Here is a 25,127-nt window from a genome sequence, read left to right on the forward strand (position 1 = left end):
CTTCAAAGTAACCATCCTCCATATGCTTGAGGAGATAAAACAAAAGAGTGAAAATTTAGGAAAAAATGGAAATTGGGCAAGTGATACACATGTGTTTCACCAAAGAAGATACCCAAATGGCAAATAATGTATATGAACAAGTGCTCAACCTCATTTGTAATTAGGAATATGCAAATTAAAACAATGCAATACTACTACATACTCCTCATAATAGCTAAAACTAAAAAGATGTGCAATACCAAGTGTTGGTAAAGGATGAAGGACAATAGGAAGTCACAAACACTGCTTGTGAAAAGGCATTTTCGTACAAACACTTTAGAATACAAGTTGGCATTATCTAATAAAATTGAGCATATATGGATATATATATATACCCTGTGATCTAGTGATTTTACACTTAAGCATATACTGAACAGATATGTATGTATATGTGCACCAAGAATATTCAGTGCAGTATCTGTAATATGTCAAAATGAAAGACATCCAAAGTTCTATGAATAGTAGAATGAAAAAATCAATGTGCAATCTTCAGAATAGCATAGTATGCACAAGTATTATGCATATAACTATATGAACGAATTTCACCATTACAAAGTGAAACAAAAGAAACAAGACAGAAAAAGAGCAGATCCTGTTTGATTCAATTCAAATGAAACTAATCTCTGAGTTTGAAGGAAAAGATGAACATGGTTGGTGGAGGGAAGCTTATAACCTTGATTCAATTGGTGCAAAAACTAAGTATGTAAACAAAATGTGTATTCCTAATATTCTGAAATTTTAAAAAAAGGATGATACTGGTCTTTGGTGAAGAAGAAAGAGGTAATAATTGGGAGAAGGCATGGAGGAATATCTGAGGTGCTGATGAGGCCCTGGGTGGTGGTTATGAATTTGTTTGTAATGACTTTGTCACAATACATTAAACTGTACATTTACTTCCTATGCACTTTTCAATACATATTATAATTCATATGAAAAATATCTATACTCTGTTTTCCATTTTCTAACCTACTTTAACCCACTAATAGGTAAATTGTGGAGTGTGTGAATTATATCTGAATAGAGTTGTTACTTTTTTCTGGTCTTTTTTTATTAAATCATAACTGTATACATTGATTTGATCATGGCGCATCATACACTCGCTTCATAGACCATTTGACACATTTTCATCACAATGGTTAACATAGCCTTCCTGGCATTATCTCAGTTGCTGTGCCAAAACATTTACATTCTACATTTACCAAGTTTCGCAAATACCCCTTTAAGATGCACCACAGGTATGATCCCACCAATCCCCCTCCCTCTACCCACCACCCCCCTCCCTCCCCTCCCTTTCCCACTTCCCCCTATTGTTAGGTTGTAACTGGGTTATAGCTTTCATGTGAGAGACTTGTTATTTTTTAATCTACGGGCTGATATCTATGGTGAAATCAGACAAAAGCCGTCACCAAAACAAGCATGGATAATCACCATAGCTTATACCTATAATCCTAGCACTTTCAGAGGCCAAGGCAGAAACGTTACTGGAATCTAAGGGGTTTCAGACAAGACTGATCAACATAGTAAGACGCTACTTGTCCAAGAAATAAGTGCAAAACTTCCCCAGAAGTTGTGGCATCAGCTTGTACTCTCAGCTGCTGAAAAGGATAAAGTCAAAAAATTCACTTGAAGTGAACAGCTTGCTTTGCCTTGAACTATGATGGAACTACTGTAGTTTTCTCAGGCAAAGGGGGAAATGCAGTCTCCAATATATAAGAGATATATTGTATAAGTGCAGGAAAAGTCTGGTAGAATTACAAAATATTGTACACATGTATGTGAAATGGGATCTATTATCAGGATTGCCATTCTAGCTCAGTATGGGAAAAGCAACTTATACAATACGCTATATTAACAGAATCAATATGAATATCCAAATGTTCACCTCAACAGACACAGAAAAGGTTTTGACAGAGGCAACATATCTTCTTGATAAAAACTTTTAAAATTCATAGATGAGAAGGAAATATCTTCAGGACTACTAATGAGATTTACAGATGATTGGATACATATAATATGCTATATTCACACAATGGAATATTTTTCAACAATCTAAAGGAATGAAGTGCACATTTATGTTACAATAGGACTGAATGTTAAAATCATTATGATAAGGGAACAAGGCCAGTTACAAAAGACCCCACAAAGTATGACTTAACTTAGAAGAAAACATCAAGACAAGGCCAATTGTTTACTAGGAGTAGGGAATAGGTGGGGGAGATGGTGGGGAGGATGTAAGTGACTGCTAGTAGGTATTGACCTTCTTCATGTGGAGTAGAAGCAAAGTTCTAAAATTAGATTGTGATGCTAGCTGTAAAATTCTGTGACTATACTAAGAAACACAGAATTGTACACTTTCAAAGGGTGAACTACTTATTTCAATGAAGCTACTTAACGATGTTTTCCAAAGCTTGAGGTGCTCAAATGACTCACAGCATAAGAAGTACCCAGGTTGTGAGAGTGCATGACAGACCATCAAACCTATTTCCCTGATTACACAAGGCTACCATGAGAATTGATATGGAAGGAACATTGTTCCATCCTACTGAAGTTGTCATTTTCTATTTCGTTTAGACAGAGTCTGATTCCTTCCCCCTGGGTGGAGTGCCCATATGTCATCATAGCTAACTGCAATCTCAAACTCCTGGGCTCAACAGACCCTATTGCCTCAGCCTCCTGAGCATCTAGGAGTATAGGTGCACCCCAACAGTGCCCAGTTACATTTGACCACCCGCTTCTGCATCTCAGAGTGTTAGGATTACAATTGTGATCCACCACTGCAGACCTTGATGTTGGGATGTTATTCAAACTATGGTTTGTGGCCAGAGGTGGTGCATCATGCCTGTCATCTTGGTACTTTGGGAGGCCCAGTCAGTTGGATTGTGTGAGCTCCTGAATTGGAGACCAGCCTGAGCAAGAGTGAGATCCCCATCTCTGAAGAATAAAAACCTGTCGGATGTTCTGCAGGTGCCTGGAGGCCCATTTGAGGGCATAGGTTCACTTGATGACACCACTTGAAGATTGCTGTGAGCTATGATATCAGGACACTCTACCAAGGGCAACAAAATGAGACTCTGTGTCAATACATAAATAGAGAAAAACATTGTCAGAGGACTTATCCCTCATTTTTACTTTTAAACACAGATCTAGTTTTGAAATTTTACCCCAAATTAGATGTCAACTAGAGTAATTATTCTCTCATAGGAAATTGTATTGCTAAAACCTGTATTAGTCAAGCCTTTGGGTTTTATGTAACTCTGACCCTTTGATATCCTAGATTCTGGTAGTCCCTAGAAACTTCCCCCACATTAAATTCTTGATTCAAATCAAGCTTTTCATATGCCCACTTAAAAATCCAGAGTATATTCTCTACCTTCCCTGTTGGGCTCATTAAATCGAGGCCAATATTCCCTTACTCCAATCACTCCGAGGCTAGGGACCAGACATCTCAAGACAACAACTACCCATCAGATCAACTGATAATATCCCAATGCAGCAATCCAAAAGCCACTTGACCAGACTCAATTGTTCCTCCCCACAGAGGCCACAATAAATCTCCTCCTTTATGTAGTCCCATAATCCATCTGCTAATGAACTGTCCTTGTACTGTGCCTAGAAAACTTTCTTTTTCTTTCTTTCTTTCTTTCTTTCTTTCTTTCTTTCTTTCTTTCTTTCTTTCTTTCTTTCTTTCTTTCTTTCTTTCTTTCTTTCTTTCTTTCTTTCTTTCTTTCTTTCTTTCTTTTTCTTTCTTTCTTTCTTTCTTTCTTTCTTTCTTTCTTTCCTTTCCCTTCCTTCCTTCCTTCCTTCTTTTCTTTTTTCCCCTTTTCCTTCTTTCCTCTTTCTTCTCTCTCAATCTCTCTTTCTATCTTTCTTTCTTTTTCTTTATTTCTTTAATTATTTTTCATAAGACAGACTCTCAGTCTGTTGCTCAGGCTACAGTATCAAGGCCTCAGCCTAGCACACAGTGATATCCAACTCTTGGGTTGAAGTGATCCTCTAGCCTAAGCCTCTGGAATAGCTGGAAGTACAGACAAGTGCCTCAACACTTGGCTACATTTCTATTTTAGTACAAAATGGGTGGGAGATCAGGGCAGAGAGTGTTTTGCTGTTGCTCAGCCTTGTCTCTAACACCTGAGCTCAGGGGATCAGCCTACATTGGCCTCACAGAGCATCCAAATATCCCAGTCATTTGTTGTGGAAGGCTGACACCACAGCATCTATTTTGTAGGCCAAGTGCTATTTCTTGCACTAACAGACTTAAGTTTCTCTTTCCCTGCAAACGCTAGGCTTAAGTTTCTCTTTCTCGGCAAACGCCAGGCCTCTTCTCGTAAATCACGTGAGTGAAACTTGGAAGCTTGCCATTTGGAACTTATCTCCACCAAGGCCAGGTTGCTTGGATACCTGGTGACATAAACCTCCTCCTTCACCTACCCTTATATACCCTGGAAGAACTTTGCAATAAACGAGACTTGATTAGGCTCCTGTCTTGTCTCCATTCTTCACACCCCTTCCCATTATCACCCCTTCCTTCAGGTATCCCTGTCGACTGTCCCACGGGCCGGGTCACATGGCGCCTGACCAGGGATCTGGATACAAGGGAAAAGGTGAAGAAGCTACGGGAGGCAGCCAGCCAGCTCAGAGAAACATCAGAATCTGGCCACGTAGTAGCCTGCTGCGCTGGAACAAGGATCTCGGTGAGTAGTAGTGATCATGGGGCAAGAAGTTAGTCTGCATGAGTTATTTGTGGAACAGTTAAGAGATGCACTCAAGACGCGAGGAGTAAAGGTCAAAATTAAACAGCTATTTCAATTTTTTGACTTCTTAAAAGAAGTCTGTCCTTGGTTTCCTAAAGAAGGAAAAATACATGAGAAAGGATGGAAAAGAGTAGGTGATGCTTTAAATGATTTTTATCAGATATTTGGACCTGAAAAAATACCAGTCACTGCTTCCTCGTACTGGAATCTCATTAATGATATTATTAGCTATCGTACTGTTTGTCCCGTGGTTGTGGATGTCATAAAAAGGGAGAAGAACTGTTACATCACCACAAAGAAAAGGAACTAGGGAGCAAGATGGCGGCCGAGTAACAGTCTCCTTACATCTGGGCACCGTGAGTCTGGAGAGATAGGACTCCAGGAATCTCTGGCTGGTGGAATCTGCCTATCATCACCCCTGCGAGGATACAGGGAGTCAGCGAGAGACTTCTGGACCCCAAGAGGAGGACTAAAACAGTGGAAAACCGGCAAGTGGTCATGTGTGTTCAATCCATCAAACCCGCCCACAACTGTAAGTTCAGTAGCAGCGAGACTGCAAACCAGAAAGGCCTTACCTGTGAACTGTTTTGGTGTCTTTGGACTTGGCACTCAGATGAGCTGCCTTGGGGAGAGCCTGAGCGGGAGTGCGGAGAACTTTGGCCGTTGACTAGGGCCCCAGATAGAGCCGCTGAGCCAGACGGAGCTAATAGTGTTTGGCTCTGGGTCACAGGCAGACATTGTGAGCGATCTTCCCCGGCAAGCTCCGCCCTCAGGGTCGCAGAGCTAGAATCGGGCGGGAGCTGATAAACCAGCGACCAAGTAGCCTAAGGGCGGGGTCTGAGCCGCCTTGCAGCCCTAACCCTCAGGGGCAGAGTGAGACCGGTTTTGGCACACTGGGTAAGTGGATAGCAACTTCAGCAGTGATTCCAGCGACAAGCACTTTCCTGGGAAAGCTTGTACTCAGCAAGTGAACAAGTTCAAAGTGCCTTTTCAGTGGGCTGAAGAGAGATTTAGGGTGTCTACCTGCTGGGGTTTGAGAAATCAGCAGCCTCCAGTCGTATCAGAACTGTGATTAACATCTCATACCCAAGAAGACCACGTGTTGCCCAGACAATATTCAATAACATATACATACTGCTTTGTTTTTGGTTGTGGTTTTTTTGGTTTGGTTGTTTTTTATGTTTATTTTGATGTTGTTGATATTGTTTTGTTTTTTAACTTCAACTATTTCCATGCAGATCCTTTTTCTTTCTCAATTTTTCTAGTTTAATTATAATTTCCCATTGCTGTATTTTTTAATAATCAGAACTTAATTTTTGCTAGTGTTTCTATGGCTATTATTTAGTTTTCCACCCAATTTTATCCCATAAAGTTTTCTGTTTTCTTGTTTTGGTTTGATTGATAGCATTTTTGTCTTTCCTCTCTACTTGGTGGAGGTGGGGTACTGTGTCTAATCAGGTTAGCAAAGAGCTGCTGACCTCAAGGGAACCATCCAACTGGCACCCACGGAAGGTGGGTTTTTTTTAAGGTTGTGTCAAAGTACCCTAGTGTACACCTATATTGCTCTGTCACCCTCTTTCTTTACCTCTCTTCTTTTTGTCAATATTCTTTTTACCCACCCCCTCTCCTTTCTTCATTTTTCTCTGTTTTTCTTACCACTCGGTCCTCTTTTCTTTCATCCCTTTTTTTGCTCTTCAACATTCTCACACTTCTGGTCCTGTAACCCTTAGTCCACAGGCACGAGAACTTAAAGAGCAAGAAGAAGTGAAAGGAAAATTAGAGCAAGGAAACAAATAAAAGAAATCACCCATGAGGAAGAACCAGCAGAAAACTCCAGGCAACATGAAGAACCAGTCCAGAACAACCCTGCCAAGGGACCATGAGGTAGCTAATGCAGATGATTCCACCTGTAAAGAAATGTTAGGAATGACAGAAAGAGAACTTAGAATACACATGTTGAAAACAATGAAAGAAATGATGGAAACAATGAAGGAAATTGCTAATAAAGTGGAAAATAACCAAAAGGAAATCCAAAAACAGAATCAAATAAGAGATGAACGATATGAAGAATATAAAAAGGATATAGCTGAGCTGAAGGAACTGAAAAATTCAATCAGGGTACTTAAAGATGCAATGGAAAGTATTAGTAACAGGTTAGACCATGAAGAAGAAAGAATTTCAGAGGTAGAAGACAAAGTTCTTGAGAAAACTCACATAGTAAAAGAGGCAGAAAAGAAGAGAGAGAAAGCAGAAGGTTCACTGTCAAAATTATGGGACTTTATAAAGCATTCTGACATACGAGTTATGGGAATTCCAGAAGGGGAAGAAGAATGCCCCAGAGGAATGGAAGCCATACTAGAGAATATTATAAAAGAAAATTTCCCAAATATCACCAAAGATTCTGACACACTGCTTTCAGAGGGATATCGGACCACAGGTCGCCTCAACTCTAACCGAGCTTCTCCAAGACACATTGTGATGAACCTGTCCAAAGTCAAGACAAAAGAAAAGATTCTGCAAGCTGCCAAGAGTAAGCGTCAGTTGAAATACAGGGGCAAATCCATCAGAGTGACCGCAGACTTGTCTAATGAAACTTTCCAAGCAAGAAGACAATGGTCATCTACCTTTAATCTACTTAAACAGAACAATTTTCAGCCCAGAATTCTGAACCCTGCTAAGCTAAGCTTCAAAATTGACGGAGAAATCAAATCAATTACGGATATACAAACATTGAGGAAATTCGCCACAACAAGACCAGCTCTACAGGAAATACTTCAACCTGTTCTGCACACTGACCACCACAATGGATCAGCAGCAAAGTAAGAACTCAGAAATAAAAGGACAGAACCTAACCTCCACATTGATGTGAAAGATAAAACTAAGCAATGGACTCTCACAAAATAAGATGAATAGAATACTAGCACTCTTATCAATTATCTCAATAAATGTTAGTGGCTTGAATTCCCCACTGAAGAGACATAGATTGGTTGACTGGATTAAAAAACACAAGCCATCCATTTGCTTCTGTAAGAAACACACTTGGCTTCAAAAGACAAATTAAAGCTCTGAGTCAAGGGTTGGAAGACAATTTTTCAGAAAAATGGAATTCAGAAGAAAAGAGGAGTTGCAATCTTATTTTCAGATACATGTGGATTTAAAGCACCTAAAGTCAAAAAAGACAAAGATGGTCACTTTATATTGGTCAAGGGAAAAATACAACAAGAAGACATTTCAATTCTAAATATTTATGCACCCAATTTAAATGCTCCCAGATTCTTGAAACAGACCTTACTCAGTCTGAGCAATATGATATCTGAAAATACCATAATAACAGTGGACTTTAACACTCCTCTTACAGCGTTGGACAGATCCTCTAAACAGAAATTAAACAAAGATATAAGAGATTAATATGAGACCTTAGAACAACTGTGCTTGATAGACGCATATAGAACACTCCATCCCAAAGAGAAGGAGTATACATTCTTCTCATCACCCCATGGAACATTCTCCAAAATTGATCATATCCTGGGACACAAAACAAATATCAACAGAATCAAAAGAATTGAAATTTTACCTTGTATCTTCTCACACCATAAGGCACTAAAGGTGGAACTTAACTCTAAAAAAATGCTCAACACCACCCAAAGGCATGGAAATTAAACAATCTTCTGTTGAATATCAGATGGGTGCAGGAAGAAATAAAACAGGAAATCATTAACTTTCTTGAGCATAACAACAACAAAGACACAAGCTATAAAAACATGTGGGATACTGCAAAAGCAGTTTTGAGAGGAAAATTCATCGCTTTAGATGCCTACATTCGAAAAACAGAAAGAGAACACATCAACAATCTCACAAGAGATGTTATGGAATTGGAAAAAGAAGAACAATCTAAGCCTAAACTCAGTAGAAGAAAAGAAATATCCAAAATCAAATCAGAGATCAATGAAATTGAAAACAAAAGAATCATTCAGAAAATTAACGAAACAAGGAGTTGGTTTTTTGAAAAAATAAATTAAATAGATAAACCATTGGCCAGACTAACAAGGAATAGAAAAGTAAAATCTCTAGAAACCTCAATCAGAAATGATAAAGGGGAAATAACAACTGATCCCACAGAGATACAAGAGATCATCTCTGAATACTACAAGAAACACTACGCCCAGAAATTTCACAATGTGAAGGAAATGGATCAATATTTGGAATCACACCATCTCCCTAGACTCAACCAGGAAGAAATAGAGCTCCTGAACAGACCAATTTCAAGCACTGAGATCAAAGAAACAATAAAAAATCTTCCAACCAAAAAATGCCCTGGTCAGGATGGCTTCACTCCAGAATTCTATAAAACCTTCAAGGAAGACCTTATTCCTGTAATGCAGAAATTATTCCAAAAAATTGAGGAAGAAGGAATCTTCCCCAACACATTCTATGAAGCAAACATCACCCTGATACCAAAACCAGGAAAAGACCCAAACAAAAAGGAGAATTTCAGACCAATCTCACTCATGAATATAGATGCAAAAATTCTCAACAAAATCCTAGCCAATAGATTACAGCTTATCATCAAAAAAGTCATTCATCATGATCAAGTAGGCTTCATCCCAGGGATGCAAGGCTGGTTTAACATATGCAAGTCCATAAACATTATCCAGCATATTAACAGAGGCAAAAATAAAGATCACATGATCCTCTCAGTGGATGCAGGTAAAACATTTGATAAAATCCAGCATCCTTTTCTAATTAGAACACTGGAGAGTATAGGCATAGGTGGCACATTTCTAAAACTGATTGAAGCTATCTATGACACCCCACAGCCAATATTTTACTGAATGGAGTAAAACTGAAAGCTTTTCCTCTTAGAACTGGAACCAGACAAGGTTGTCCTCTGTCACCTTTACTATTCAACGTAGTGCTGGAAGTTCTAGCCAATACAATTAGGCAAGACAAGGAAATAAAGTGAATAAAAATGGGAGCAGAGGAGGTCAAACTCTCCCTCTGCTGACAACATGATCTTATACATAGAGAACCCCAGAGACTCAACCACATGACTCCTAGAAGTCATCAAAAAATACAGTAATGTTTCAGGATATAAAATCAATGTCCACAAGTCAGTACCCTTTGTATACACCAATAACAGTCAAGATGAGAAGGTAATTAAGGACACAACTCCCTTCATCATAGTCTCAAAGAAAATGAAAAACCTAGGAATATACCTAATGAAGGAGGTGAAGGACCTCTGTAAGGAAAACTATGACATCCTCAGAAAGGAAATAGCAGAGGATATTAACAAATGGAAGAACATACCATGTTCATGGATGGGAAGAATCAACATTGTTAAAATGTCTATACTTCCCAAACAACATAACTATTCAATGCCATTCTTATCAAAAAACCAACATCGTACTTTCAAGATTTGGAAAAAATGATCCTGCGTTTTGTATGGAACCGGAAAAAACCCTGTATAGCTAAGGTAGTTCTTTGTAACAAAAATAAAGCTGGGGGCATCAGCATACCAGATTTTGGTATGTACTACAAAGCCATAGTGGTCAAGACAGCATGGCAGTGGCACAAAAACAGACATATAGACAATTGTAATGGAAATGAAAACCAAGAAATGAAAGTAACATCTTACAACCACCTAATCTTCGATAAACCAAACAAGAACATACCTTGGGGGAAAGACTCCCTATTCAATAAATGATGTTATGATTACTGAATGTCTACATGTAAAAGAGTGAAACTGGACCCACACCTTTCCCAACTCACAAAAATTGATTCAAGATGGATAAAGGACTTAAATTTAAGGCATGAAACAATAAAAATCCTCCAAGAAAGCATAATAAAAACACTGGAAGATATTGGCCTGGGGAAAGACTTCATGAAGAAGACTGCCATGGCAATTGCAACAACAACAAAAATAAAGAAATGGGACTTCATTAAACTGAAAAGCTTCTGTACAGCTTTTCAGGAGACAATAACCAAAGCAAAGAGACAACCTATACTTTCCCTTTTCCTAATGGGAAAGTATATTTGCATATTTTCAATCAGACAAAAGCTTGATAACTAGGATCTATAGAGAACTCAATTTAATCCACATGAAAAAAGCCAACAATCTCATATATCAAGTTCAAGAGACATGAATAGAACTTTTTCTAAAGATGACAGACGAATGGCTAAGAAACACATGAAAAAATGTTCATCATCTCTATATATTAGAGAAATGCAAATCAAAACAACCCTGAGATATCATCTAACCCCAGTGAGAATGGCCCACATCACAAAATCTCAAAACTGCAGATGCTGGCGTGGATGTGGAGAGAAGGGAACACTTTTACACTGCTGGTGGGACTGCAAACTAGTACAACCTTTCTGGAAGGAAGTATGGAGAAACCTCAAAGCACTCAAGCTAGCCCTCCCATTTGATCCTGCAATCCCATTACTGGGCATCTACTCAGTAGGAAAAAAATCCTTTTATCATAAGGACACTTGTACTAGACTGTTTATTGCAGCTCAATTTACAATCGCCAAAATGTGGAAACAGCCTAAATGCCCACCAATCCAGGAATGGATTAACAAGCTGTGGTATATGTACAGCATGGAATATTATTCAGCCATTAAAAAAATAGAGACTTTACATCGTTGGTATTAACCTGGATGGAATTGCAAAACATTATTCTTAGTAAAGCATCACAAGTATAGAGAAGCATGAATCCTATGTACTCAATTTTGATATGAGGTGAATTAATGACAATTTAGGTTATTGGGGGGAAGCAGAAAGAGGGATAGAGGGAGCGGTTGGGGCCTTGGTGTGTGTCACACTTTATGGGGGCAAGACATGATTGCAAGAGGGACTTTACCTAACAATTGCAATCATTGTAACCTGGGTTATTGTACCCTCAATGAATCCCCAACAGTAAAAAAAAAAAAAAAATCCTGGTACTCCCTATTCTGAACCCTTGTGGTATGGAGCTCCCTGATTCACAAATTGTGGTCTGCTCAGATAAGTTCTTTAAAATTTTAATTTATCAAAGCTTATCTTTTAACAGCACTTAGATATCTTCTTGAAACCATAAACCATCAAAACCAGGAAAACTTTCTTTTCACTGACACGGGTAAGCCTTTGGCCATTTCATCTGTGAGGTCAGACTTTAATAGATCTTATGCCACCTCCTTCGATTTGACTTTCCAATTAACCCAAATTCTTTCCACTGTTATTATGCCTAAAAAATTTCCTTTACCTGCAACCTTTCAGTGGGAGCCGTCTTAATGTGTTTCTAACATTGAAGGCAATTGCTTCCTTACTGCTTGCCGTAGTGCCTACACCTGTGACTGACAAACTCTCTCCCTGACCGGACTTCATTCAGCCTTCTCTGAATTGATCCCAGTTCTACACTGAGGTCTCTTTTCTACTGATGCCATAGTTTCTGAATAAAATCTGTTTTAACTGCTTTAAAAAAAAAAAAAAAAGAAAAGGATATTAAATCCCAAGATCTGTCCCAGGATTTTGGGGCTGCTGGAGGCACTCCTCCTAACTGTCGGCTTAATGAGCAAGAAGAACTTATCTCACTAGAGAGTGATGAGGAATCAAACAAAGAGGAATCAGGTATTCCCAGCCCTCTATACATTACCAGAAAAACAGACAAAAAAGGGTAGAAAATTTATCTTAAGGGCTATTGACATTCCTGCATGCCATGCAGATTGGATCACTTGAAAAAGTGACGAGCCTGTATGGGTTGATCAATGGCCCCTCTCAAAAGAAAAATTAGAAGCCGCTCAGCAGTTAGTGCAGGAACAATTAAAATCTGGGTATATAGAGGAAAGCAACTCCCCATGGAACACTCCAATCTTTGTCATAAAAAGGAAATCAGGGCGATGGAGACTGTTACAAGATTTAAGAGCTGTAACTCCAGTATGGTCCTCATGGGGGTGTTGCAACCAGGACTACCCACTCCTGTGACCATCCCTCTTGGTTACTATAAAATTATCATTGATCTTAAAGACTGTTTTTTCACTATACCACTCCATCCATTAGATCAAAAAAGATTTGCATTCAGTCTCCCCTCTATCAACTTCAAGGAACCTATGAAAAAATTCCAATGGAAAGTTTTACCACAGGGCATGGCCAAAGGCCCTCCTTATGCCAAAAATTTGTTGCTGCAGCTATTCAGGAAACTAGGCTTCGCTGGAACTCCATGTACATCATTCATTATATGGATGATATTCTTATTGCTGGACAGAATGCTCAGCAGGTTTTATCATGTTACAGTGATTTATCATCCTCCCTCATAAACCAGGGACTTCAAGTAGCCCCAGAAAAAGTTCAGCTAAAAGATTTCTACCTTTATCTTGGTTTCCACCTAACTGGACCCAGAATTACTAATACTCAAGCTGCCCTCAGATTGGACAAATTAAAAACACTAAATGGGGCGGCGCCTGTGGCTCAGTGAGCAGAGCACCGGCCCCATATACCGAGGGTAGCGGGTTCAAACCCAGCCCCGGCCAAACTGCAACAAAAAAATAGCTGGGCGTTGTGGTGGGCGCCTGTAGTCCCAGCTACTCGGGAGGCTGAGGCAGGAGAATCGCCTAAGCCCAGGAGTTGGAGGTTGCTGTGAGCTGTGTGACGCCACGGCACTCTACCGAGGGCCATAAAGTGAAACTCTGTCTCTACAAAAAAAAAAAAAATTAAAAAAAAAAACACTAAATGATTTTAAAAAGCTCTTAGGGGATACAAACTGGCTTAGACCTTACTTAAAACTAACCACAGGTGATTTAAAATCTTTATCTGCTATTTTACAAGGCGATAGCAACCCCAAGTCTCCTAGAACATTAACAAAAGAAGGCCGTCAGGCTTTAGTATTAGTACAACAAGCTATTCATTCACAATTTGTTACAACCATAGATTACACTCAGCCCCTGAGTTACATCATTTGTAAAACTTCTCTTATACCCACAGCAGTATTTTGGAAAATTGCCCCCATAATGTGGATTCACTTACCTGCTTCTCCCTCGAAAGTTATTTATCCCTATTATAAGGCTGTCGCAGATATCATCATTATTGGAAGGGCAAATAGTAAAAAATTCTTTGGTAAAGAACCAGATATCATTATACAGCCTTATTCTCAGGCACAAATTAATTGGTTATTTCAAACTACAGAACATTGGCCTATTGCTTGTGCTTCTTATTCAGGTAAACTTGACAATCATTATCCACCCAATAAATTATTACACTTTATTAGTACACAAGAGTTTGTATTTCCCACAAGAACCTCCAATTCCCCATTGCCCAATGCCTTATTAGTTTTCACAGATGGCTCCTCTTCTGGTCATGCAGCTTACACCTTTAATACAGAGACTGTGCAATTTCAGGTAAAATCAAATTCTGCACAAATTGTAGAACTTCAAGCAGTTATCACAGTTTTCTCCGCATTTCCCAATCGAGCTTTAAATATTTATACTGATAGTGCTTATTTAGCTCATTCAGTTCCCTTATTAGGGACAGCAGTGCAAATAAAACATGTATCAGAAACTGCTACCTTTTTCTTGCAACTCCAAAAAGGGGACCCTCCCATTTTTCATTGGACACCTTAGAGCTCATTCCAATTTACCTGGCCCCCTAACTGATGGTAACCACAGAGCAGACAAAGCCACTCAGTCTATACTGCCCAAACCACCACAGAGCCTGATCAGATTGCATTAGCCTCCGCTGCTCACCAATTACATCATCTAAACGCTCACACCCTTAGACTAATGTTTCAAATTACCCAGGAACAAGCCCACCACATCGTAAAGCAATGCCCTTCTTGCGTAATTCTGCTCCCTACTCCTCATCTAGGAGTAAATCCTCGAGGTCTCATACCTAATGCCATCTGGCAAACAGATGTTACTCACCTACCTGAATTTGGAAAACTCAAGTATGTTCATGTAAACATAGATACCTTCAGTGGATTTATTTATACCACTGGCCAGTCAGGGGAGGCTGGCAAACATGTCTTTGCCCATGTACTAGCCACCATGGCTGTACTAGGCACCCCTAAACAAATTAAAACTGATAATGGTCCAGGATACACAGGACATGCATTTAACACCTTCTGTAAACACCTCGGTATCAAACATGTCACTGGTATGCCATTTAACCCACAAGGGCAGGGCATAGTAGAACGTGCCCACTTATCTCTTAAAAACACTCTAGAAAAAAATAAAGAAGGGGAATGCTACCCTGTTAAGGGTTCCCCAAGAAATCTCTTATCCCATTCATTACTCATTTAATTTTTTTTTACACTGGACCAAGACAGCCGGTCTGCAGCAGACCGCTTCTGGCACCCAGATACTCAACGGGATTTTGCCACTGCCCTATGGAAACATCCATTAGATAATAAGTGGTACGGCCCCGATCCAGTTTTAATTTTGGTAGAGGTGCAGTATGCATATATTCACAGAAGATGGAAGCAGCACGATGGTTACCTGAACGACTGTTCAAACAAGTAGATAACATCATCACCTCTAAATCCAGGGAGCAAGAGGCCCCCTGAGAAGTCTTTCTTTTCTTTCCTTTGCAGGTAACTATGAGCACCTGGATGTGGCTACTGCTGGGAATCTCCTGATACGAAAAAATGAAGGTGGTTTCGGTAATCCCCATGACGCTCGGGCACTCTTACAAAAATTAACTGGTACTCCTTGCGAGTACCGTGGTGGCACCTGGAACAGTGAGACAACCCCTCTAATAAATGTAGATTGTGGTGATAAAACAGCATACTTAATAATGAGACAAAATATTCATGGAGCACAGGCATGGATCTGTAGCAAAAAGGCTAAAATTATGCCCACCTTTAATAACAAGCCTGGACCATGCCCTTGTATAGAATTCCATCCATCTGTACATAATACCTGTTATGAGCAGGTTCAACTATGCACTGGTATAGATAATAATACCTATTTTACAGCAATCTTGACCAGACATTTTTCGGGGACATTTGGAGGCGAGTGGGACACAGTCCCTCAGGTTCAGGGGACCTCAAATAAATATGCCCAATCTGGCTGTCCCGATACAGTAGGAAAAACAGTTGGCTGGAATAAGACTCCACCTGTGCACGTTTCTGATGGAGGTGGACCCCAAGATCAGGTAAGACAGAATATAGTCCAAAAGCAACTGGAAAACATTGTAAACCACATATCTCCTAAATTTAACTACCATCCAATAGCTTTACCCAAAAATAGGGATGCGAATCTAGACCCTTCAATCCAACCCTTCTTTGGCTCAAAATTGCTGGTTATGCCTTCATTTAGGACTATCTATGCCTATTGCTATCAATGTTAATTCCATTGAATTATCATCTAATAACTACATGCCCATCATGCCTTTACCAGTACAACGTATCTTTTCTGAAGCACCCTGTATTGTCTCCCGTTATAAAGATGACAGTTATGCTATTGATATTGGCATACTCTCTTTGACCAATTGCACTGACATCATCAATATTACTTATTCCCTGTGTGCTCCCAATGATATGGTATTTGTTTATGGCAATAACTTGGCATATACTGTTCTGCCCACTAATTGGGCAGGATTATGTACTATCGCCCTTTTGCTACGTGATATAGATAGAGTCAATGGAAATGAATCTTTACCTATACCATCCTTTGATTATGTATCTGGCCATTCTAGAAGGGCTGTCCAATTTCTCCCTCTCTTGGCCACTCTGGGAATCACTGCTGGCATGGCCACTGGTACCGCCGGTATGGGCATTGCTGTATATAAATATACTGAACTATCTCAAATTATGGCAGAAGATCTACAAGCCCTATCAGGCACACTTAAAGATCTTAAAGATCAATTAGATTCCTTAGCTGAAGTAATACTGCAGAATAGAAGGGGTTTAGATCTTCTAACGGCTAACCAAGGAGGCATCTGCTTAGCATTACAGGAAAAATGCTGCTTTTATGCAAATAAATCAGGAATTGTTTGAGACAAAATAAAGAAATTACAAGATAATCTAGAAGAAAGAAAAAGAAAAATTATTGACAACACATTTTGGAGTGGGCTAGATGGCTTTCTGCCTTATCTCCTTCCATTTTTAGGGCCCCTTCTTGGCTTACTAATATTACTGTCGCTAGGACCTTTTCTTTTTAACAAAGACATGGCCTTTATAAAACAACAAAATGATGCTATTAAAATGCAGCCCCTCCAGTTTCATTATCACAGACTTGCTATGGAAAATGAATGCATAACCATAACTACTTAGGGGACTGGCTAGTCAAGGATGGGTAACGAGGACCCTCATCTCAGACTTTGCTTATCCTACCAACCTAAGACAGGAGCCCAGTCAGATAGCTACCGTGTATCCCATGACGGGTAAGGAGGATCAGCTGAGATGGTAAGGCGGTCCCAACCTAAGACAGACAGTCACCCTGCCCTCTCGGTTGAGAGCTGGCAAAACTTTAAGGGTAAAATGTACATTTAAAAATATTATAAAAAGGGGGACCTGTGGAAGGCTGACACCACAGCATCTATTTTGTAGGCCAAGTGCTATTTCCGGTACTAACAGACTTAAGTTTCTATTTCCCTGCAAACGCCAGGCCTCTTCTCGAAAATCACGTGAGCAAAACTTGGAAGCTTGCCATTTGGAACTTATCTCCACCAAGGCCAGGTTACTTGGATACCTGGTGACGTAAACCTCCTCCTTCACCTACCCTTATATACCCTGGAAGAACTTTGCAATAAATGAGACTTGATCAGACTCCTGTCTTGTCTCCATTCTTCGTGCCCCTTGCCCCTTCTCATCCTCACCCCCTCCTCCAGGTATCCCTGTCGACTGACCCGTGGGCCGGGTCAATGTGTGGTAAATGTTACTGAGCTCTACTTAAGAAATGACCTTATCTGGGGATTTAAGTAATGTCCAATTTTCAGGTCACTGTGAAACATAGGGAATATGTCAGAACTCTATTGCATATCTGTAGTGGCAGATATCAGCACAATTATGCATGCATCTCTTTTTTGCTTATCAGGTTGTAATAGTATTTGTGTATTTAACGTGTTGCCCAATATAACTCTTCTACATCTTGGCCAAGAATGTACATCTACATTCTTTTGGCCAAGAAGACAAAAGTTTAGACAGCTCTGGCACTGACATCAAGAATGTTGGAATTTTCTAGATAGGCTATTTCCCATGATCATCATAAGTTACTGCAGCTATGGAGTATAGAACTGGATACATTGCCTAACCAGATGTTGAGAGAGGACCTTAAGTGAGACATCTACATTCCCAAACAAGCTTAGGCTAGACGAATAAGTAAAACATCACAGAAAGTATAAATGACAATTTTGTGATGTACCTGTCAGGTCTGTGAAATCATTGTCTGATCTTTGGGCTTGGGTTATTGGCCTACAACATCCCAGGGCAGCAGTTGGTTCAAACTACACTCTTCCATTTCCTTACACATCCATAACTTGAAAAGGAAAGTAAGGGTTATTGATTCCCTTGGCCACAGATGCAAAGAAACTTTAGGAAGCATGAATTGAGTGTGGAGAAAAGAAACTCACTCTTTTGTAACAGTTTGAACCCAACAACAAACTTGGATAGCCACTACACATGCATAGCAGAAAAAAGGTTAAGCTTGAAGATGGTAGGTAACCCAGGGAAACACCCAATGTGATATCATCCACAGTGACCATGTAGTGACTTTGTCCTGTAATTCCTGGGATCCAGGGTTTTGGTCAAAGATACTAAGTGGCCTTTTCTGCTAACTTTAGCTGGTGTCCATCAAGTGTTTGGACCAGGACATTTCTTAGCCCTCCATTCAAAGACACAGAAGTGTTGTCCCATTTATGCCTTATTGATTCTTTTGATGGTTGAGTTTCCTGGCACTAGGATAACACAATAGGTGAGATTTTGTACAGTAGTGTGATTCAAGCTGCATCACAGCTGACAAAACTGGATGGAGTCACTTAATTGGGATGCATTTCAAGGACCTGTTTTGACATTTACCACAAAACATCCATTTGAGAGAAGCTTACAAATTTACTATGCCTATCTACAACCTCATTTTGGTAAAATTTTCACAGGTTTTAAGCATGTCTACTTTGCTTGAGCCATCAAGAAAATTCTTGTGTTTTTAGATAATGAAAATGTTTGTTGGTTGGTTTGTTGGTTTGTCTATCTATGTGCTTGTGTATGTATTTTTGAAGTACAGTTTACTTATGTGGTCAAGGCTAGTCTTTCGTGGTCTCAGCTAGATCATAGCAATCTCAAACTCTAGGATTCAATGTTAGTGCCTGAGACTCCCATGTCTCTAGGACTACAGGGGCCTCTTGCAATGCCAGTTAGTTTTTCACTTTTTAATAGAGACAGGATCTGACACATGCTCAGTACGTACTCAGGATACCCTCATTCAAGAACTCCATTCATCTCAGCCTGACAGAGGGCTAGGTTTATACTTGGGAGCTGCCAAATTAGGTCATTTTCTCTTTCTTGGTTTCAAACGCTCCCTCCCTCTATCTGCCCATCCGTCACTTTATCCTTCCTTCCTCCAATTCTGTCTCTCTCATTCATGTGCTCTCTCCATTCTTTTCTTTCCTTCATCCCTTTCTTTCCTCTATCTCTCTCTCTTCTACACCTTAAGGGAAATGTGTCTAGTAAAAAACAAAGTATACAAGTGATCCCTGAAAGCGCAGTCCTGATTTTTTTTTTATTTTTAAATCTTTTTTTATCAACATAATTTAAGTTTAACTATAGGCTCATGCATGCCGTGAGATTTTTTTTTTTTTTATTGTTGGGGATTCATTGAGGGTACAATAAGCCAGGTTACACTGATTGCAATTGTTAGGTAAAGTCCCTCTTGCAATCATGTCTTGCCCCCATAAAGTGTGACACACACCAAGGCCCCACCCAACTCCCTCCTTCCCTCTTTCTTTTCCCCCCCATAACCATAATTGTAATTAATTGTCCTCATATCAAAATTGAGTACATAGGATTCATGCTTTTCCATTCTTCTGATGCTTTACTAAGAATAATGTCTTCCACGTCCATCCAGGTTAATAGGAAGGATGTAAAGTCTCCATTTTTTTTTTAATGGCTGAATAGTATTCCATGGTATACATATACCACAGCTTGTTAATCCATTCCTGGGTTGGTGGGCATTTAGGCTGTTTCCACCTTTTGGCGATTGTAAATTGAGCTGCAATAAACAGTCTAGTACAAGTGTCCTTATGATAAAAGGATTTCTTTCCTTCTGGGTAGATGCCCAGTAATGGGATTGCAGGATCAAATGGGAGGGCTAGCTTGAGTGCTTTGAGGTTTCTCCATACTTCCTTCCAGAAAGGTTGTACTAGTTTGCAGTCCCACCAGCAGTGTAAAAGTGTTCCCTTCTCTACACATCCATGCCAGCATCTGCAGTTTTGAGATTTTGTGATGTGGGCCATTCTTACTGGGGTTAGATGATATCTCAGGGATGTTTTGATTTGCATTTCTCTAATATATAGAGATGATGAACATTTTTTCATGTGTTTGTTAGCCATTCGTCTGTCGTCTTTAGAGAAAGTTCTATTCATGTCTCTTGCCCATTGATATAAGGGATTGTTGGCTTTTTTCATGTGGATTAATTTGAGTTCTGTATAGATCCTAGTCATCAAGCTTTTGTCTGATTGAAAATATGCAAATATCCTTTCCCATGGTGTAGGTTGTCTCTTCGCTTTGGTTATTGTCTCCTTAGCTGTACAGAAGCTTTTCAGTTTAATGAAGTCCCATTTGTTTATTTTTGTTGTTGTTGCAATTGCCATGGCAGTCTTCTTCATGAAGTCTTTCCCCAGGCCAATATCTTCCAGTGTTTTTCCTATGCTTTCTTGGAGGATTTTTATTGTTTCATGCCTTAAGTTTAAGTCCTTTATCCATCTTGAATCAATTTTTGTGAGTGGGGAAAGGTGTGGGTCCAGTTTCAGTCTTTTACATGTAGACATCCAGTTCTTCCAACACCATCTATTGAATAGGGAGTCTTTCACCCAAGGAATGTTCTTGTTTGGTTTATCAAAGATTAGGTGGTGGTAAAATGTTAGCTTCATTTCTTGGTTTTCAATTCGATTCCAAGTGTCTGTGTCTCTGTTTTTGTGCCAGTACCATGCTGTCTTGAGCACTATGGCTTTGTAGTACAGACTAAAATCTGGTATGCTGACGCCCCCAGCTTTATTTTTGTTACAGAGAACTGCCTTAGCTATACGGGGTTTTTTCCGGTTCCATACAAAACGCAGAAACATTTTTTCCAAATCTTGAAAGTACGATGTTGGTATTTTGATAGGAATGGCATTGAATAGGTAGATAGCTTTGGGAAGTATAGACATTTTAACAATGTTGATTCTTCCCATCCATGTGCATGGTATGTTCTTCCATTTGTTAATATCCTCTGCTATTTCCTTTCTGAGGATTTCATAGTTTTCTTTATAGAGGTCCTTCACCTCCTTCGTTAGGTATATTCCTAGGTATTTCATTTTCTTTGACACTATGGTGAAGGGAGTTGTGTCCTTAATTAGCTTCTCATCTTGACTGTTATTGGTGTACACAAAGGCTACTGACTTGTGGACATTGATTTTATATCCTGAAACATTACTGTATTCTTTGATGACTTCTAGGAGTCTTGTGGTTGAGTCTTTGGGGTTCTCTAAGTATAAGATCATGTCGTCAGCAAAGAGGGAGAGTTTGACCTCCTCTGCTCCCATTTGGATTCCCTTTATTTCCTTGTCTTACCTAATTGTATTGGCTAGAACTTCCAGCACTACGTTGAATAGTAAAGGTGACAGAGGACAACCTTGTCTGGTTCCCGTTCTAAGAGGAAAAGCTTTCAGTTTTACTACATTCAGTAAATTATTGGCTGTGGGTTTGTCATAGATAGCTTCAATCAGTTTTAGAAATGTGCCACCTATGCGTATACTCTTCAGTGTTCTAATTAGAAAAGGATGCTGGATTTTATCAAATGCAGATCCTCTGCATCTATTGAGAGGATCATGTGATCTTTATTTTTGCCTCTGTTAATATGCTGGATAACATTTATGGACTTGCGTATGTTAAACCAGCCTTGCATCCCTGGGATGAAGCCTATTTGGTCATGATGAATGACTTTTTTGATGATAAGCTGTAATCTATTGGCTAGGATTTTGTTGAGAATTTTTGCGTCTATGTTCATGAGTGAGATTGGTCTGAAATTCTCCTTTTTGTTTGGGTCTTTTCCTGGTTTTGGTATCAGGGTGATGTTTGCTTCATAGAATGTGTTGGGGAAGATTCCTTCTTCCTCAATTTTTTGGAATAATTTCTGCAGTACAGAAATAAGCTCTTCCTTGAAGGTTTGATAGAATTCTGGAGTGAAGCCATCTGGACCAGGGCATTTTTTGGTTTGAAGATTTTTTATTGTTTCTTTGATCTCAGTGCTTGAAATTGGTCGGTTCAGGAGCTCTATTTCTTCCTGGCTGAGTCTAGGGAGAGGGTGTGATTCCAAATATTGATCCATTTCTTTCACATTGTCAAATTTCTGGGCATAGAGTTTCTGGTAGTATTCAGAGATGATCTCTTGTATCTCTGTGGGATCAGTTGTTATTTCCCCTTTATCATTTATGATTGAGGTTACTAGAGATTTTACTTTTCTGTTCCTCGTTAGTCTGGAAAATGGTTTATCTATTTTATTTATTTTTTCCAAAAACCAGCTCCTTGTTTCATTAATTTTCTGAATGATTCTTTTGTTTTCAATTTCATTGATCTCTGATTTGATTTTGGATATTTCTTTTCTTCTACTGAGTTTAGGCTTAGATTGTTCTTCTTTTTCCAATTCCATAAGATCCCTTGTGAGATTATTGATGTGTTCTCTTTCTGTTTTTCAAATGTAGGCATCTAAAGCGATGAATTTTCCTCTCAAAACTGCTTTTGCAGTATCCCACAGGTTTTGGTAGCTTGTGTCTTCATTGTTGTTATTCTCAAGGAAGTTAATGATTTCCTGTTTTATTTCTTCCTGCACCCATCTGTTATTCAACAGAAGATTGTTTAATTTCCATGCCTTTGTGTGGGGTCGAGCATTTTTGTTAGAGTTGAGTTCCACCTTTAGTGCCTTATGGTCTGAGAAGATACAAGGTAAAATTTCAATTCTTTTGATTCTGTTGATATTTGTTTTGTGTCCCAGGATATGATCAATTTTGGAGAATGTTCCATGGGGAGATGAGAAGAATTTATATTCTTTATCTTTGGGATGGAGTGTTCTATATGTGTCTATCAAGCACAGATGTTCTAGGGTCTCATTTAAGTCTCTTATATCCTAGTTTAATTTCTGTTTAGAGGATCTGTCCAGCTCTGTAAGAGGAGTGTTAAGGTCCCCTGTTATTATGGTATTATCAGATATCATATTGCTCAGACTGAGTAAGGTCCGTTTCAAGAATCTGGGAGCATTTCAATTGGGTGCATAGATATTTAGAATTGAAATGTCTTCTTGTTGTATTTTTCCCTTGACCAATATAAAGTGACCATCTTTGTCTTTTTTGACATTAGTTGCTTTAAATCCACATGTATCTGAAAATAAGATTGCAACTCCTCTTTTCTTCTGAATTCCATTTGCCTGAAAAATTGTCTTCCAACCCTTAACTCAGAGCTTTAATTTGTCTTTTGAAGCCAGGTGTGTTTCTTGCAGGCAGCAAATGGATGGCTTGTGTTTTTTTATCCAGTCAACCAATCTATGTCTCTTCAGTGGGGTATTCAACCCATTAACATTTATTGAGATAATTGATAAGTGTAGTAGTATTCTATTCATCTTATTTTGTGAGAGTCCATTGCTTAGTTTTATCTTTTGCATCAGTGTGGAGGTTAGGTTCTGTCCTTTAATTTCTGAGTTCTTACTTTACTGCTGATCCGTTGTGGTGGTCAGTGTGCAGAACAGGTTGAAGTATTTCCTGTAGAGCTGGTCTTGTTGTGGTGAATTTCCTCAATATTTGTATATCCGTAAATGATTTGATTTCTCCGTCAATTTTGAAGCTTAGCTTAGCAGGGTACAGAATTCTGGGCTGGAAATTGTTCTGTTTAAGTAGATTAAAGGTAGATGACCATTGTCTTCTTGCTTGGAAAGTTTCATTAGAGAAATATGCCGTCACTCTGATGGATTTGCCCCTGTAGGTCAACTGGCGCTTACTCCTGGCAGCTTGCAGAATCTTTTCTTTTGACTTGACTTTGGACAGGTTCATCACAATGTGTCTTGTAGAAGTTCGGTTAGAGTTGAGGCAACCTGTGGTCCGATAGCCCTCTGAAAGCAGTATGTCAGAATCTTTGGTGATATTTGGGAAATTTTCTTTTATAATATTCTCTAGTATGGCTTCCATTCCTCTGGGGCATTCTTCTTCCCCTTCTGGAATTCCTATAACTCTTATGTTGGAACGCTTCCTAAAGTCCCATAATTCTGACAGGGAACGTTCTCCTTTCTCTCTCTTCTTTTCTGCCTCTTTTACTATCTGAGTTATCTCAAAAACTTTGTCTTCTACCTCTGAAATTCTTTCTTCTGCATGGTCTAACCTGTTGCTGATACTTTCCATTGCATCTTTAAGTTCCCTGATTGACTGTTTCATTTCCTTCAGCTCTGCTATATCATTTTCATATTCTTCATATCGTTCATCTCTGATTTGATTCTGTTTTTGGATTTCCTTTTGGTTATTTTCCACTTTATAAGCAGTTTCCTTCATTGTTTCCATCATTTCTTTCATTGTTTTCAACATGTGTATTCTAAATTCCCTTTCTGTCATTCCTAACATTTCTGTATAGGTGGAATCATCTGCAGTAGCTACCTCATGGTCCCTTGGCGGGGTTGTTCTGGACTGGTTCTTCATGTTGCCTGGAGTTTTCTGCTGATTTTTCCTCATGGGTGATTTCTTTTATCTGTTTCCTTGCCCTAATTTTCTTTTCACTTCCTCTTACTCTTTAAGTTCTCGTGCCTGTGGACTAAGGGTTACAGGACCAGAAGGGTGAGAAAGTTTAAGAGCAAAAAAGGGATGAAAGAAAAGAGGACCGAGTGATAAGGAAAAAAAAAAAAATTAGAGAAAGGAGAGGGGGTGGGTAAAGGGAATATTGACAAAAGTAAGAGAGGCACAGAAAGAGGGAGACAGAGCAATATAGGTGTACAGTAGGGTAATTTGATACAACCTTACAAAAAAAAAACACCTTCTGGGGGTGCCCAATTGGGTGGTTCCCTTGAGGTCAGCAGCTCTTTGCTAACCTGATCAGACTCAGTACCCCACCTCCACCAAGCAGAGAGGAAAGACAAAAATGCTATAAATCAAACCAAAACAAGCAAACAGAAAACTTTACGGGATATAATTGGCTGGAAAAA

General features: G+C 39.3%; 1 pseudogene; it reads left to right on the plus strand.

Annotated features, from left to right (window-relative positions):
• Positions 1 to 4,763, plus strand: part of LOC128579031 (40S ribosomal protein SA-like) — a 96,128-nt pseudogene extending 91,365 nt beyond the window's left edge.
• The last annotated feature ends 20,364 nt before the right edge of the window (positions 4,764 to 25,127 follow it).

The sequence above is a fragment of the Nycticebus coucang genome, chromosome Y, assembly GCF_027406575.1.
Source record: "Nycticebus coucang isolate mNycCou1 chromosome Y, mNycCou1.pri, whole genome shotgun sequence".
NCBI lineage: Eukaryota > Metazoa > Chordata > Mammalia > Primates > Lorisidae > Nycticebus > Nycticebus coucang.